Source organism: Lichenostomus cassidix, chromosome 20 (genome assembly GCF_008360975.1).
Source record: "Lichenostomus cassidix isolate B80296 chromosome 20, HeHo_3.0, whole genome shotgun sequence".
In the NCBI taxonomy this organism is placed as follows: Eukaryota; Metazoa; Chordata; class Aves; order Passeriformes; family Meliphagidae; genus Lichenostomus; species Lichenostomus cassidix.
This window is the reverse complement of record NC_139500.1, coordinates 849976-867233: the sequence shown is the minus strand read 5'-3', so window position 1 is coordinate 867233 and position 17258 is coordinate 849976. Positions and strand designations below refer to the sequence as shown.

Genomic DNA, 17258 nt, shown 5'->3' with positions numbered 1-17258 from the left:
TACTCTTGTCGTGCAGCCTCTCGTGTGTGCATCATGTGAAATTGCAAAACTGAGAGTCCATCTCTAAATAGACACTTTGGTCCAGATACTTAGGAGAAAAACAAACAAAAAAAAAAACCAAATGCTGAAATTTAGTTGGTTTTTTTTTAATGTAAGGCAAAAATTATTGTTTCTTTTTCAGAATTCTTAGTAACTGTAGAACAGGGAGTGGCACCTTTTTTTCATTGCTCTCACAATGGTCAATGTTCCCCCAGATGCCATCATGCTGTGAGCCAGAGTTCTTCCTTAGCTCCCTGGGGAGCTAAAGCTCAGGGGGTTCTGCTTAGGGATCTGTGTCCTTATTTTGGTGGCAGAGCCAGGCTCTGTCCCACGGCTCTTCCATCATCTGACATTCCGTGTGGTCAGAGGCTAACAAAGGAGGTGATATGTCTGAAGTGCCCAATATGTTGTGCATGTGTTTACAGAGTAGCTGTAGTACTTGTGTGCCTGTAGAGAACACCCAGATCTCCAGCTGAACTCTGGAAGCACCTGCGAAATCAAGTGGCTAGGAGGAGTCTGCCACTGCCACAGCCACAGAAATTCCCAACCCAAAGAGGAATTGTCCATGTGGGCCATACAGGGACCATATGCTGGATGCTGTGCTTCATGTCAGGAACTCTTTTGAGACAGAAAACTCTTTTCCTGTTTGTAGAGCACCTAATAAAATGGTTCACCAACCTAGACTGGCCTGTAACCTCCAATTATGATGCAGCATGTTAAATGTATGTCACATGTATGCTGTCCCCTTATGCACATCTGTTTGCTTTCTCCTGGTTTGTTATTCCCCTACTCTCAACCAGAAAACTGTTTTTCTGAAAAGTTTCCCATGGAGAAGCCTAATGGGATACTGAATTAGAAGTGAAAGGTGAACCAGGTAACAACAACCTGTAGTCAGGGGAAAGCAATGCCACCTGAAATTAAAATCATTGTATCTGGGCTAGTAAAGTTTCCTGTGGTGTTTTTACTGTTCACAGTAACATTTAGATTTTATGCAAGGAGGACCCAAAAGAGTTAATGATCTTGTAAAAGTGTTAGACATCAGAATCCTGACAGCTTAATTGCTGTGCTGACAGCTAGGCCTGTTTCCCTGCTCGGGTGGGATTTCCATCTCCAGAGCTTGTACTGAACTACAGCCACAGCAGGGACTCACACACCTTTCTGAGGCACCTGCTGGCAGGGAGGATGTGAGTGGGTGGCTCCCAAGGAACACAGACAGGCAAGAAGAGTAACAGATAAAAGCACCTGTCAGACAGTCTCAACACTCCCTTTTGTGCAAGGGGATCAAGCCCGCATTTAAAGGTGTTTGAGAAAAATAAAAGAAACAGAAGTTGTTCTGATTTTAGAACAATGCTTATTTTATCCAATGATTACTTTTCAATTTATCAAGGTAGGTTTGATTTTAGCTTCTCTCTTGAATAAAATAATAAGGGATCCAAGACATCTCTAGTGAGACAGCAGGAGGTGAAGTGTATTTCAATGGAGAGATTGGTATTGGCCATGTACAGCTGCTTTGTCTGTGCATTTGAAATTACAGAGGCCTTCTTAGTGCTATGCAGAGGCTGCCATATTTTTTGACACTGCTACATTTAATAGGATTACTGCTGAATAAAGATTCAAATATTCTAAATGTCAGCTCAGGTCATTTGTGGTGTGAAAACCTGGAATGTAATGAATGCCATGATAAGATTCTAGTGAAGATAGGGAAGGATACAGCTGAATTCTCCTCACTTCATTTCTTTGGAAGTTTGCTTCTGATTTTGCTTCTCATGTTATAAAAATATTTGCAGATTTGAGGAGCTAGAATTTTTTATGCTGTCTTCATACTGATGGGTTAGACAAGCCCTGGTTGTTCTAGCAAGTTTATCTTAAGGCTTGGTATGCTTGAAAAAGAACTTCATAAAGCTAAGAATGTACAGGGCTTGCATGGAAGGCTAGAGGAGGAAATTACTGCGCTGTGTTCTGCAGGAAAAATGAGACTTTGTTTTTTGAAAACTGAGAATTTTCAAACACCTGAGGCACTGGTGAAGCAGCTCTCTGCGCAGTCTCTAACCTGATGGTATTTCACAGTGCCTCATTGCAAATTGTATTCACAGCGGTCAGTCTTTAAAAAAACATTGTAATGGGACTGATAAACATATCAGAGGAGCAAATAACACAATGGACTTTTCTTGTAAGCATAATGTGAACTTTAGAATACTTTCATTATTTAACTGTGGCATAAACTGACTGTCAGACTGTGTCTGACTGTGTCCTGTAAGAAAGCTGGGGTAGACCTCTATGTAATAATGTAGAACTAAGGAAAAGTGTTCTAGAAATCATATAAGGAATAACCCATAGGGCCACCAGGGAGCCTGAACATGTGATCTGACACGGCAACTGCAAAAGGAGAGCTGAATCATCTCACAGGATTTAGTTCCATCCCCCTGAACAGGCACTGCTTCTCCTCAGTGCCTGCAGACATTTGTTAACATCAGCTGGAGATCTGCTCTTCAAATGCTTCATTTTTTGTCTGGATTGTAAAATTATGGTGGGTCTTTCAACATGATGCCCTCTGTCACTGAGGGAAAAAAGACAGCCATAGCTGGATGCTCCAGGCCATTTCAGTGGAAGTCTCTCAGTCAGCTTCAAGAGCAAGGGAGAACAGAGCAGTGAGAGAAGGCTTTGAAAAGCCCAGACCCTCGTCCTCACTTCCACTCAGCTCTGTCGGGAATTTATTGCAGCTTTTTCATGTCATCTCAGTAATTGAAACCAGCACCAAAAAACAACAGTTTCGTAGAAAAAAAAATAAAACTGTAGGCTCTTATCATGATACAAACTAATACTTCTTAGAAGGAGCAGCGTGCCAAGTTTGTACTCCTGCCAGCAAGAGGCCAAGGCCAGAGAAGTCAGGCTCTTCCATCTGCACAACTCAGACATCACTGAAGCACCAATGAATTCTTCGAGTTATTCTCTAAAATGTGGTAACTTTTTTGACTTGTTACCAAGTGTCCCAGACTAGCCAGAACAAAACAAAGCGAAAAAAGCCAAGTTGTGTTAGAATAGAAATTAAAACACTTAACCTTTTCAATGAAGAAAACTCCAAATTAGCTAAGACAGAATGGAAATAAAAGAACTTATAAACAAGTTCCCCTGCCCATGCCTGGGCAGCAGCTTCTCTGCTGTCTTCCCATCACCTCTGAGCCTGGTGCTTGCTCAATCGTCCCTCTCAGAGGTCCCACTGCTGGGCCTGCAGGCTCACTGCTCCTTGCTGTGCCTGACTCTCTCCATTTGTCTGTCATGTTCTTTCTTCTGCCCTGGAAGCTTCTGGCCCAAGCAGTCTCAATTGCTCCTCAAGGGGAGAAGCAATTTCTCACTCCCTCCACAGGATTTCTTCAGACCCAGCCACTTGTTTTTTAAAGGCAAGCAACACACAAACTAGTGACAAATCAAACAGATACTGGCTGTCACAGAAATCTATAGCAAACTGAATAAAAATTAGATTTAAATGATCTCTCTGAAGTCCCACTGGGTGTTTATGGCATGAGCAGAATTAAAGCCAGTATCCTTTGTCTGGTTTGTGGGTATGTTTCCTCTCTGAATAATGCCATACTCTTGCCTGGAGTGCTTGAGAACGAGAATATTCTTTGTAAATTCTGTTTTCATTGGGAAGTCTGTAGGAATTATTCACAAGCTATTCTGTGACACTCTACAACGTCCATGTCATGTCAAGAAGGGACATCCAGCACTTCAGTCCTAATGGTCTGGCAGCCATGGAATAAACACCTTGCTTTGGCAAAAGTGGGAAACCTCATGAAATCTGAGCTTGGTTTATTAGGGAAAGGGAAGCTTACGTGAGCTGTACCGCGAACTTTGGTTTGTTTGGGATAAACTCCCCTGGCTCGTTCATTGCCCGTGGCTGTGGGGAGAGCAGCTGCTTCTGCTGGGCTACCAGCAACAAAGGGCAGCACAACCTCCGAGCCTGAAACTCACTGTGCTCTGCTGGCAGTGAGTCCCCAGCTGACCCGGGCGGGACCTGTCCTCAGGAGGTTCATCGCTGCTCAGAACTGAGCAGAGACAATTATCTGCCTGAGCACCAGAGTGCTGGGAGAGCCAGCAGGCCTGAGAGGACAGAGAGTTGGGCAGTTGTGCTCAGGGCTGGAAGCAGATGCTGACCTCCCCTGTGCCAGCTTCATCACACTGCATCACTCCTCCTGGAACCAGCACTCCTGAGAGCAAAACCACCAAATCTAAGAAGCCTGAGATTTTAAGAGCTGGGATACTGCAGTTAACTCTAACCTGGCATCTGGCCCAGATTTCAAAGTCCTGGTGGCAAAGTGCTCTAGCTCCTAAGCAGACTGTCAAAATTATGAAACTGTTGAGGTGCTCCATTCCTGTTCCAGTTCAGGCATCCCTTCCTGCTATCACCTGGACAAAGGCAATCTGGGCTGCTGCAGTTCTTTTGGAGTGCCCAGAGCCCTGATGAGGTGTCACACAGTGTAGCCCCATTCTTAGCTGGTTAAAGTAGTGTGCTGGTTAGAGAAGTTCTAGCGTCCAGTTTTATTACAAACTGTCCTGAGCAGTCAGATCCTGAATCAGGTGAGCCAGACCATTAGACCCTTGCTAAGGCAAGTAAATAATTAAATATACCATTTATAATTTTCCTTTCCTCTTCTAGCTTTTGTCATTAAAAGAAAACAAAAACAACCCCACAAAACTAAGAAGAAGAGGAATGCCAACTCCTGTAGCCTTTGTAATGTGTCTAAACTCTTACCATGAGGCTATAAGCAATACATGAGCTGCCTGCATCTCACCACTTCTCTTTTACTGTTCCTTTCACTAGTCCAGTAAGAACAGAAATCCAACCTTATCAGTGGGAACAACTGTATGTTTCCAATTCCATTGCCTTTTTTGATTCAGGACACTTTTACTTTGGCTCAGCACATTACCCAGTGCATTTAAATCTATATTTAGTTTCTTATAAAGGAGAAGCCCAGTCACACAAATCCCATCTGTAGTAGATGTTTTGCCATGCATGTTGTAAACCAGTGATTAGCAAGCTGTTTTTGTAGTCCCCACAAGCCAAGATGAGTTATCCTACTGTGATTCTCTTGGTGAAACTATTGGACATCATGGGTACTGTGATTCCATGTGGCCAAACATTACAGGAACTGTAATTCATCGGCAAGGTGAGGACAGCTTTTGGGGACATACCACAACATCCTGTCACTTTGGAAATTCTAGCTACGTAGCTGGGAAGCTACAACTTGCTTAACTGCTGGTTTGAATTGTGTCTCCCAGATGTGTGGCTTCAGCTGTGGAGGGCTAACACGCAAACCTGCAGTGCCTCAGGAACTCAGGAAATGTTGGTGTGTGTAATACCAACACACAGGGCCTTGCACCTTGGAAACACTCAACACATTCCACTTCCATATAAATATAAATGAGAAAAAGAGGATTTTATTTTAAAAGTGCATGCAATGTAATGTTTACTTCTATAATGTGTCAAATAGAAAACACAAGATGAGGAAAAATGCACTTTAATTTTCCAATAAGCTGAAGTAAAAACCACCCCCGCCAACATGAGGGTGAACGGGTGTTTTATGTGACAGGTTATAGTTATCCCATGCATGAGTTTTGCAGGCAAATCTAATCCAAATGGATTAAGGACAGCCAAGTTGCTAAAATAAGACTCATAATAATAAAAACCAGCCCTAATGAATCATGGCCTCTATGGGTAGAGTGGTGAATCACATTCCGTGACAGAAAAGAGTCCCTAAAAGTTTTGTGACTATGTATCTTAATAAAAAATAATTTCACAGTGGAACTATCTTCGCTGAAATAAATACTGGACATAAAAATGACAGTTACAATACAAAGCTCTCTGGATACTCTGTGTTTAATAAATAACCTCAGAATATGATGTTCAAGCATAGGAAATGCCCTCCAGGGCCACTCCAGTGGCATGTCTTTGATGACACAGAAAGGAGGTGCTTTTTAGGAGAAGCTGTGAGCTCGGCCACTTTGTGAGGTCTGTTTCCCTGATTTTCCCACGGCATCCAGACTTGTGACACTCCAGGAGGCTGCAGAGTCCATCCCTAGGGTACATCCACCCTGAAGGCAGTGGGGAGTCAAATATGTGTGAAGAGCTTGTTGGTGCCTAGAGCAACAGAACTTTGAAACTGCCCCATTTATGTTTTCAGCTGTGCTTTGCGTGGATATTGACTGTAAATGGTGCCAGAAACTTTTGGAGAATCCTTGACTAGGAATGTTTGGGTATTCTCTGCTTCTGGGCCATGGGATCATCAAAGTTCATCAGCGACTCCTGGTCAGTTATGCAGAGCCAAGTTATTGTTGTTGCAACACAACTGTGGAATGCAAAGAGTTAAGGCAGTTAAAACCAAAGCTCTTCCACCTTCCTGGTGCTCATATTCTGCCTGTGGAAGCACCTGCTCCTCCTTTTTCCTCGGGAGGTATAATTGGACTTTGTTTCTGGCAAATAAAGGGTTTCATTGTAAAGACTGATAGGCCCTAATTGGGAAAAATCTGGCAAAGATTATTTGTCAGTTTTATGGACTAAAGCTGCTTGTCATGCTTTTACCTCCAGGAACTGGAGGAAGGCCAGGGGAGATTGTTCTCCCCTAACTTTTCATGAAGAGCTTCTTTTCATAGCGCACAAGAAAAAGTCTGAGAAGAAAAGAAAGAAAAAAACAATGAAGAAACTCCCCAAAACAACATAATTTCAACACCCAGGATCAAGAAACAGGAGTGGTTGAATAGCCAGGCTGTCCCTCTAAGTTACACAGTTGTTCATGGGTTACAAAGCCATCAGACCTTCAGAAAAAGGAAAATGAGTCCCTATTAGTAATGCTCTTAGTTAAACACCATGTCTTGTTCTGATGTCCACTTACTCAAGCCAGGATGCAATAATTCCAAAGGGGATTGAAAAGACAAAAACAATCCAGTAGCTGGTAAACAAATTTTGGAAGCTAAATTCATCTCAAAGGAAGGATTTTAGAAATTGCTTGACCACCCTGAGTAGATCTTTGCAATTGAATTCATGTGATAGTTGGGGCACTTCAGTTGCATCGCAAGATTTCATGCTGGAAGCAAAAGTGAAAAAAAGAAGTCTCTTTAAAATAAATAATATACAACTTGCCAGCAGTGAAGGTAATTAAACATTGCAATTATTTATCAGGGACAGCAGCAGCTTCACCAGGTTTCGAACAATCCTGATGGAATTAGATCAATTTCAAGAACATGTGTGTTTGTTTAGCCTTAAAAAGAATTACAGCCTCTGTATTCAGGGCAAATTAAAGGACCATAATATTCCCTTTCAGGTCTTTCAGCATTTGGATCTATAAATCTACTTCAGAGAAACTTCTGTTGGGCTGGAGGCTGAAGGGCTGGGATGGCTGGAGGTTTCAGGATGTCCTGTGAATCTGTTCTCCTGTAGCTGAAGGAGAACTGATTTTGTTACATGGACCCTTGATGGGGTAGTGTTTATCTACCTTCTGACGTTGTAGTGGTGTTGATGATGAACTGGGGACTTCATTGTCTGTCTCACTACAAGAATTAAGTAGGGGGAAACCAATTTGCCTGATTCTATATTCAAATTTTTCCCTGAAGCTATGGGTTTTAACATCATTATGCAAACAGTTAAATTGCCATACACAGAGGGCAAGATCTGAGATGTGACAGATGTTATATAATGTCAGTTGAGAGGGAAACAAGTCACAATGATTTATATACAAAATCATTGCTCTTTCCCCTTCGCTTTGTTTCGAACATGCTAAGAGCAGGTGACTTTTTTAGGATTGTGTCATAGGGCTCTGCTTTCCCAGAAACATAACCGGGAATTTAGCTGCCTTCTCCTGGCTGCCTCTCTACTGAGCTTTGGTGTTCCTGTGGTCAGAAATGATCTTTTGACATTCTTCCCTCTTTAGTAACTCCTGCTCGTGGAATTTGGAATAACCCAGCTGGAGAGCTGGGCAGGCTGTGCTGCAGCCCCAGCCGTGGTGCCACACTGCCTGGCAGCTGCAGCCCCTGGCAAGAGCTCTGTGCTCTCTGCCACCAACAAACACAGGACAGACACAATTCCTGTCTCCAGGGCTTCGAAACAGGACAAAGAAGAGGGCACAAAAAAATTCCTGGGCATTCTTCTGTGTCAGAAGAAGATTGTAAGTCCAGAGTTAAAGAAATACTGGGAAAAGAAGGAATGAAAACAGGAGACAAGGAGAGGACAGGAGAGGGCAGTGGTGGCATTTTCCCTAGGAGGAGTTGATCCTGCAATCACGTTGTAGTCAAACACCACAAACTGGCAAGTTGAAAACCTAATCAGTGACTGCAGCCTTGATGAGAGGCTACTCTGAGGAATTAACCAGGATAAGAGCTATGGGTAGAGATGTTTGCTAAGTATCTATCTCCTACTGTCCCAACCAATTCCACGTTTGGTACTTGCTAAGCAAACCATCTGTACTTCTGAAATTACAAACGATTAATAATAGTACTCACTAACAGTGTGGGTTATCCTGGAATAGCAGAGCTGGTACTGGAAGCAAGGGCAGGGCACTGGGGCAGGGTCTGGCCTGCTGTTTGTGGTCAGCTTGGTTAGGTGCCACAAACTGAGGTTTGTGTTTTTGAATAAACATTTTAAGAGATGCCTCAATCAATCCACCCTGTGTGGATCACGCACACTATTCTTTGTAAATAATGAAGTCTGGGGAAAAAAATGTCTGTGTTGTACTGGCAAATGTATCTTTGCATCTTTGTGTCTGAGTGGGAGTGGAGAGAGAAGGACAATCAGAACTTGGTCCCACAGACAGATACTTCTTTGCACTGACCATCGTGGTGGCTATTCCAGTCATATTCTGGCTGCCACGAGTTGAGTCTATTTCCAATGGTGAAGATTCACAGCAGCAAATCCTGTGTAGCTTGGAGTTGCTGTGGGTGTGCCAGGGAGGCTCAGAGGAACAGGGCTGTGCTGGTGCTGCACAAACAGTGCATGACAAAAAGTCCCTGTCCCCAGAGGTTACGTTCAAAGAAGGGAGAGCAAACAATGATAGAACAAACACATGTCAGCCTCCCAAACAAAGTGACACCATTTAGGTCCTAAAAATGGCAAAAGATTTTTGCTCCTGTCCATAACATATTGTAAGGACAAACAGCTGGCTCATCCCAGCAGAGGGAGACTGGAGAAGGGAAACTGAGGGAGTGAAGAGCACCCCAGCCAATTTGTTGATGACTAACATAATTTAAAACAACAGGCTGCTTTTTAAACTTAGAAGGTGACTTGCTGAGTGGTTATTGGCTGTTCACTCCTGGTCTTGATAAGAGCTCCCACAGGACATTCAGTTCTTTCCAGCTTCTCCCGCATGGGTTTATCTGTGAACATCAGTACAAAGCAAAGGGAAGGAGGCTGAGCAGGTTTGTTTCATCTCTGCTGTGACTAATCCTGGTGTGCTGGGCTGGCTGCTCTTTAACACATTGATATCACTGACCTGACTGGCCTTTTGCAGCATCTTCCTGCTTTAGCAGGAGGCTTGGACTAGATGATCTTCAGAGGTGCCTCCCAAACCCTAACCATGCTGTGATTCCATGGTCTTCTGATGGAGTTCCATGTTGATAATTACCACAAGACCACCAATTATTCTAGGAGCAAGATTAAAATAAAAAAAAATTTATATTGTTTTTAGTATCATAGTTGTGTTTAATATTAGTTATTTACTACCAGTGCCGTTTGTTTCATCTTTAGACTGTTTATGTCAATGGTGTCACTTTTCTGGGACTCAAAGATGTTCTCAAAGCTCATAAGGGAGCCTTGTCACGTTGCTGAAGATCAACTCCTTTTGACTTATGTTCACTCACAGCATTTGCACATGATGTATGCCTAGCAATAAATCCTTTGGAGGGTGGGCATTGTGTTCCACATGAGAAGTGGGGCTGGCTCTGCAGCACTGCTCCAGCAGAAAGATGGAAGATGCATCTGTTTTTAGCTGAGTCAAAATGTGTGGAAGCAGAACGATGAGGAGCAGGTGAGAAGTCAGTGACTGGGGCTGGGGAAGTGATAGAAACCCAATTGGCTGAGTGTTGCATGTCTTCACCCCTGGACTGCAGCACAACCTCTCCTCTTTCTCTTTGGTCTCAGAAATGAAAATGTTCCAGCAAGTGAAATAAAAGGGAAATGCTTGTCTGCTATGCAAAAGCAGCTAAAACAAGCAAGGGAAAGAAAGATGAGCCTACTAAGGACTGCTTGGGACGCTGACTCAGGGCCCTTCTCAGAAATACCAAGCTATATGATTGGTTTTGCTGTCTTAGGTTTTATTCTGAAGCCAGAGTTCTGGTCTCTGCTGCTCCCATGTTTGACAGCTCTAGGATTTAGAATTGTTGAATTGGTTGGGAGCCTTCTAATTTTCTTTCAATCTTAATTTATTAATAGTCAGTCCATGCCTATATGCTCTTACTCCAACAGTCATATTTAGCTTAATCTGTTCTTTTCCTTCCTTTCCTATTTCCTTGATGCATTTATAGCCACAAATCATATTCTTTTTCACTCTTCATTTTACTAAATTTAATGACCTGCTTTCTTGTATCACTCTCTTACTCAAGGAAAATTAGTCTTTACTACTTCTGAAGACTTGAGGGACTGTAATTACACTTCCCCAGTGCTTGAGCTCATGGTAAATAATACATCTGTGTTGTAATGTCAGAAGAAATAAAATGTTCTGCAGAATAAGGCCTGGTCTTAGCAAGCAGGCCCAGGCACAGGGCTTTACTGGAATGGAAATGGAAAGCTGGAATGGAAAGCTGAGAGTGTCTCTGGCTGAACTGCAGCTGTACCATGAGCTGGAGAGTGGTAGGTTTGTGGAAGATGAGGAGTGGGGCCAGAATGGCTCTCTTTGTGCTCAGCTTCCACAAAAGTTGTCCTGTGATCCATTGCTGGGGGCTGAGCCCTCTTTGTGAGTGAGGTCTGACCACTGGCACTGACCACAGGCCAAGGAGGAGGTGGCTGCAGTATCAGATTTCTAGATGTTGTTATTTTATTATTTTTCTTGAAGTTGAACTTTTCCTGCCAGATGAGAAATATCAATTTCCATGTCAGTTGAGAAAAATTTGAATGGATGCACCCTAAAAGCTTAGAAAGGAATTGAGAAGAGCCCAGGTTTTGCCCTGGTTAAAGCGGCAGTGGTAGAGGCAGTGTGAGCCATGCAGGGAGGTCAGGCAGGGGACAGGAGAGGCTGTCCTTTGGGATGTCCATGAGCCAGGGGAAGAGTGGAGTGCTGGCCACAGCCTCTGATGCTCCTTGGCTGGAATCACTGCCCCACTTTTCTTGTCAGATAAGTTCATCAGCAGCAGCAGTTTGTGCTGAGCAGGCTGCAAATGCAGTTTAGCCCTTAATGCAGTTACTCACACTTTCATGTTTTGGACAAATACATACTGTTTAAAAATGTAATCACTGCATTTTAACTTGCTCTGATTTTGGATGTGTTTGTCTTTTCACTACCAATTTTCAAAACCACTCACACTTTCTGCTGTCACCTCAGTCAATGAGGTTTCTTCTGTGCCTGTGCTAAGTTTTTGATTGTCTGTCAGTACCCAGAGAGAAGAATGGGGGAACCTGCCCATGCAGCTTAAATGCAATTTGATTAGTAGTGATTAATAAATTATATATTTGATTATTTTGACCTGGCCTGAGTTCAAGCTCTTGTTCCCTCCCAGCAGTGGGAGGGCTAGTTCAGCCAAAAAAAATCCATGCCTAGATTTTTACTTTCGGGAAGTTCAGGCATTTGAGATCCAAAATTAGGTTTTCAGTTTGTGCCAGGAAGGAATCAGCCACTAGATTAAGAATTTGGATGCTTTTCCTCACAAAAATTTCTGGGAGTTGTATGTCAGATCCAGGATTTCAGATCTATCCCCAGAGTAAGTTCAGCACTAAAGCTATGCCTCATCTTCTCATTGCAGAGGCAGGAAGGAAAAAAATTAAAATTAGCTTGAAGGAAGAGGGGGGAAAAAAAGAAGAAAAAAAGCAGTAGGAGAGGAAAAATGATAAAGGTGGTAAGTCACATGAGTGATTGGGGAATGAGGCTCAAGGGTACAGGGAGGCAGCTGAAAGATCAGATAATAAATGTTGCTTTGTATAAAAGGTTCTCTTTGCCATGTTCCAATGGCTCTCCCAGGCACTTAGGGTCAAGGGGTTATTTTAAGCTGGCCATTGATTCATAAAAGATGCCTGGTTATGAAATATGGGAATCTTTCACCAGAAGGGAAAACTTCCCCATGAGTGGCTGCCTGGAAACCCACAGCAGGGAAGGGTTAATGGTTGCTCAGTTTACAGCTGGGAATTGCTGGTATCCAGGAAACAAGGCAGAATGCACAAACCATGAGACCAGCTGGAGCCTGCTGGAATCCCATTCATTTTGGCAGAGGTGTCTGTGGTCTCCAATTCTGACATCACTGCATTTGCGTCACACAGGAATGCCTTAACCACTTCTCCCTTTCTATTTTTTCCTGTCTCACTCTTATTTCTGTGACTGACTCAGATTTGCAGAGCAATGAGAAGAGACAGATCACAACCCCCCAAATCTCCCTGGTAGGTGACTGCACCCAAGCACCATGGCAGATTTGGGGGTGCAGGAGAAGCCTCACTCAGGAGCGTGGGGTGGATAGGAATCATTTCTGTTCCCAGTCCTGTGCAGCACATGGCTGTCACAGAGCCCAGAGAGGAAACACTCCTGGGGTTCAGGAATTTGTCCAAGAGCTGGAGCCCCTCTGCTCCCAGCTCCCCAAGCTCCCTGCTCAGTGCTGCCTCTTTCCTGCTCCTGCAGCAGACTCCTCTGAAGACACAAATGCACACTCTGGTTCTGCTCTGTCAGAAGTTCTGAGACCCACATCACTTGGAGCACCAATAAGAAATCTTAGTCTGTGAAAGACACACTGTCCTGCTCCTACCTGCTTAACGTTCTGGGCTTTGTTTTGCTGAGCTATAATCACTGAACAGTCATCACTCAGCTCTTCTGATTTTGTTTCTGCTGCCATCTCCTTTTGCACCCTAAGCAAAGCTGCCTGCAATTCTTTATTAGTGCCTGTGTGCATGAAATACCATTTTAAGGTCCTCAGACTTTCGGTGGTCTGCAGAACCTGCTGCCATAGACATAAAGTTAAAACCTGATTTTTCCTCTTTAATTAATCAGCATGAATACAATATTGCACTGCTACTTTTTGAGTTTGGTTTAATCGATCAAACATGACCAACTACCATGAAGTAGCTGAAAATGCATGCCACTGCCTTTCGGAATGATGTGCTCAGCAGTTGAGTGTCACCTGCTGAAGTTGGCTGCTCTCAGCAAGAGCCCCTCTGCCCAGGGGAAGCTGTACTTCATCCCCATTTTCCCCTGGAAAGGCCTGGCATTGGTGTCGAGAGTGTTCTGCATGGAAGACCCTTTGTTTTAGAAAAGATTGTGACATCAAAGGGTTATGGTAAGGGAAATATATTGTGTTTAAGTATTTCAGAACTGCTTCTGAAGCATGTTTGTGTCTGGTATTTATCCTCAGCAGCTGATTTGCAGCTTCACTGCTCTGCAAGCAATCACTGATTATCCTGTTCTTCTTCTTCTCATGATTAACATTCTGAGCTTCAATGTTCAGCCTCAATATAAAGTGCAGAATAGAGAAATCATCACAAAGGAATTGCTCTGGTAATCCTGAGAAAATGCATATGAGTTACTGGGTCACCAGGAAAGAGAGAAAATCAAAAAGTGCTCTTGGAAAATCTGGAGCGAGATAGACTGTTAAAAGACTGATCTAGATCTCTGTTCTAGAAAATATTGTCTAGAAAATTAATCCAGAATACCTGTATGGAAGTTTTTCACTATTTAATCTCCCTTTCTCAGAGTGTACTCTAATTAATTTAAGATTTGCCTTCTTTTCCTCTAGGTGTTTACAGAAATATTTATCTTGCCATAAGTAGATGTGCACTCACACCCTCAGCCGGGTTTTCAGCCCCCAGAGGAATGTCTCTATTGAAAGATTCCTGGTTGTGTGTGTGCAATGGTGAATCTGTCATTCCCACTCGAGGCCCGCATGGATGATGGAATTTGGGACTTCCCACGTCTCTAATTGAGAATGCCCATCCCTTTGGTTTTCCAGGGTGAGGAACATGGGCTCAGCCAGCGTGAGATGCTGCTCAGGTGGCAGCCTGTGCTGTCCTGCTCCGTGTGAGCTGAGCCATCACCTCTGCATGTGAGGGACAAGAGAAAGGCAGCCTTTCTCCTCCTCCTCCTCCTCCTCCTCCAGCCGTGCACCCCACTGCTGCAGCACGCGTTTGGAGGCATTGGAACAATCCAGGCTAATCTATGTTTTGCTTCCAGAGGCTTGTTGCTGATCCTAGTGAGAGATTGTAAGGGTGGAAAGGAGAACAGGATGGAACATGCAAGCGCCAGCCGTGCCAGGCTGAGGAGCACAGCCAGTGTGAGTCCGTGGCACAGAGCTTTCACAGACAGCCTCCAGAGCTCTTACGAAACTGCCTCTGGAAGTGTTCGGCGCATGGATTTTGCTAGATTCCTTGGCATTCTTAAATTTAGGTGTGCCATCAGGCAGTTATTTATAAATTGCAATTCCTGAAATAGGGTCTTAACACAAAAATATTCAGATTTTCAGGAATTCTGAGCTTTGACAGTTGCCATTAGCTTTCCTGGGATCTGCCAAATGTTTATCACCGTGACCTCTTTAGGCACAAAGCGTCTGAAAACTTCAACTTTCACTTGCAAAACAAGCAGTGCATTTGTACACATTTGTATGCACCTCTTTCTTAAGAAATGTCCTTAAGAAATTTTCACTGGCCTTGGGGATTGGGCTCAGAAGTTCAGAGTTTACCTTGTTACAAGGTTTCAGCTTTTCAGAATGCTTTGATGATCTGGACTGGGTGGCGCTTCAGATCTTGTGCTCTGGGATTTGAGGCACTAGAGTTCTCTTTCCATTTCGGGTGCATTTTTGTCACTTGCAGAAGCAAGGCATTTCCTGACAGGCAGGACAAAAGCAGCAGAGGTAAATAACCCCTCCATAGAGGTTGCAGTGCTTTAGGTTTGTGTCTGTCACACACTCCTGATCCCTAAATGGGGCTTCCAGGCAACGCAAATAAACACAACAGTTCCCAACACTGCTGGGTTGGCTCTACACTCACAGATGTTGCACACAGACATTATCACAGGGATGGATCTCACTCATCCATTAGCAGCTGGACGTGGAGCTGGCTGGAGTCACAAGCAGGTAAGGAACATCCTGAAGGGCTGTTACACTGTTGGGAAGCGCAGGCTGAGCTCAGACGATGCCTCAGTTAAGGCAACCAGAGCAAACACCTGGCATCATTTAACTTGACTCAAAGCGTGTTTTTTCACATTAGAACTGAAGAGGAATGTGCCTCTGACCCTCCTGGGTGTGGTGTGAATAAAGCCACAGCCACTGGGGGAATGTCATTAGCGTCAATCAGGCAGTGATCAAACCCACCCCACCCTCCATGCCATGGTGTCAATGTGTCACACGCACTGCTGGCAGCAGCAGCATGGCATTTCTGCACAGCCTGACTTGAGCCCTTGATGTTTATTTTTTCCATCCATGATCTTTCCTTGTTTACCACTCTTTTTCATAATCAAACCACCCATCTTGGATTGTTCAAGCTGGAAGTCACTGAGACACTCTTTGTGCTTACCAATCTCAGCCTCCTTATCTTCCCATTTCTGTTTTTACAGATCCTCTCTTCACGATAAGCAACATTTCAGTCTCAAAGCTGTATTTTGAAAGGTAGCTTGAATTTTAGCCTGGATCTCTTACAGATGCTGTCCAGCCTGTCTGGCTGTCCTTGAGCCCCCTGAGTGGGAGATCTGGCATTTGAGGAACTGTCTCTGCCTGTCCTTAAGAGTAATGATGACAATTTGAAAATTGAACATGTTGTGTCACCTTCTTCATTCTCCGTGGTCAGTATTCATATTACATCTTTCCCTTTTCTTGTCATCACTGTCTATATTTTATTTGTGATTAGAAGAGGAACTAAAGGTCTGAAAGGCCATCAGAAGATAAAAACCAGCACACTGAAGTAACGTGCCTGAAGTCATGTGGCAGGTCAATGGTTGCTTTTAAATCAGGTAAATAAATGTATTACAACATCAAAATAATGGAAAAGATTGTCTGACAACAGTGTGGGCCGCACTGGAGAGCTGGGTGCAGGAGCTGCTGGTGGTTATTGTGTGACTGCAGTTCACAAAGTGAATCCTGAGGGGATGTTCTGCTGTCAGATGAGGGCTGAGGGCTCTGGCCCACCACAGCTTTCTGTCGCCCTCCTGAGAAGAATCAATATCTGTCACATCTGTAAAGTCACACTACATTTGGAATATTCTTGGCATTTTTCTTTAATTATGTCCCTTTTTTGCTTCTTAAGAGACTCTTAAAATTTTCAAATATAATAAGAAATAATAATAACCAATTAAAAAGCTGTGGGTATTAAGTGGGAAATAACAGACTGAAACAAAAGTCAAGGATTATCCTGGGAAATGACGTTTATGGATCCTGGACCACTCAGTTCTGTGAGGCAATCTGAGGTTTTGGCTGGGCTTAAAAATGTGGCGGCACAGTTTTGCAAGGAAAAGCTTTGACAGAAATCCCCCAAGTAGATTTTCTGCAAGGTTGGGCGTGGGGGTAGAGGAGCTCTTGTGTCTCCACTCCTCTCACCAGCACTGCTGGCCCTGTCCCTCATGCTCTGTCACACCAGACCCCATCTGTATCAAGGCTGGAGCTTGCCCTGGGTGACCCAGGATGGTCCTGGCAGCAGCCAGGGTGTAGACATGGTTATACAAGCAAAAAAAAAGAAATTTCCCCGGTATACTGCATTTCCCTTGTAAAGTTAATACAAACCAGATGGGTGAAAACATTTTTTTTTAGTTGTAACTCCACCAGGACAACCAAATATTATTTATGCACCGTATGGTGTGCACTGAAGGGAAGGGTGAAGAGGTTTTGTATAAAAAGCTTTGTCAGGCACAACCCAAACATTCTGAGTGGGTCCAAGAGGTTTTGGTTCACACTGAGCTCTCCAGATGTGTTTGTAAGCAAGGTGTCACAGCAGATAACAGCCCAGTCAGAGAGCTGCTCTTGGACAGGATGTTTGTGTATAGAGGATAGGAATTTGGGAATGGTATAGGAATGTATAAAATAATTTCAGATGACACTTGCTTTGAAAAGACAGCCAATAGGGA

The 17258-nt window shown here is 43.7% G+C and overlaps 2 long non-coding RNA genes across 2 annotated transcripts; one reads left to right on the top strand and one right to left on the bottom strand.

The window, feature by feature from the left end:
* Window positions 1–8683: 8683 nt before the first annotated feature.
* LOC146428507 (uncharacterized) lies at window positions 8684–9811 on the bottom strand. The gene is made up of 3 exons (XR_014856081.1): window positions 9746–9811; window positions 9516–9666; window positions 8684–9399 (listed from the first exon to the last, which is right to left on the bottom strand). It is a non-coding gene; the product is annotated as an uncharacterized LOC146428507 (long non-coding RNA).
* A 123-nt stretch (window positions 9812–9934) lies between these two features.
* LOC146428506 (uncharacterized) lies at window positions 9935–16152 on the top strand. The gene is made up of 3 exons (XR_014855900.1): window positions 9935–10049; window positions 15843–15927; window positions 16049–16152. It is a non-coding gene; the product is annotated as an uncharacterized LOC146428506 (long non-coding RNA).
* Window positions 16153–17258: the final 1106 nt, after the last annotated feature.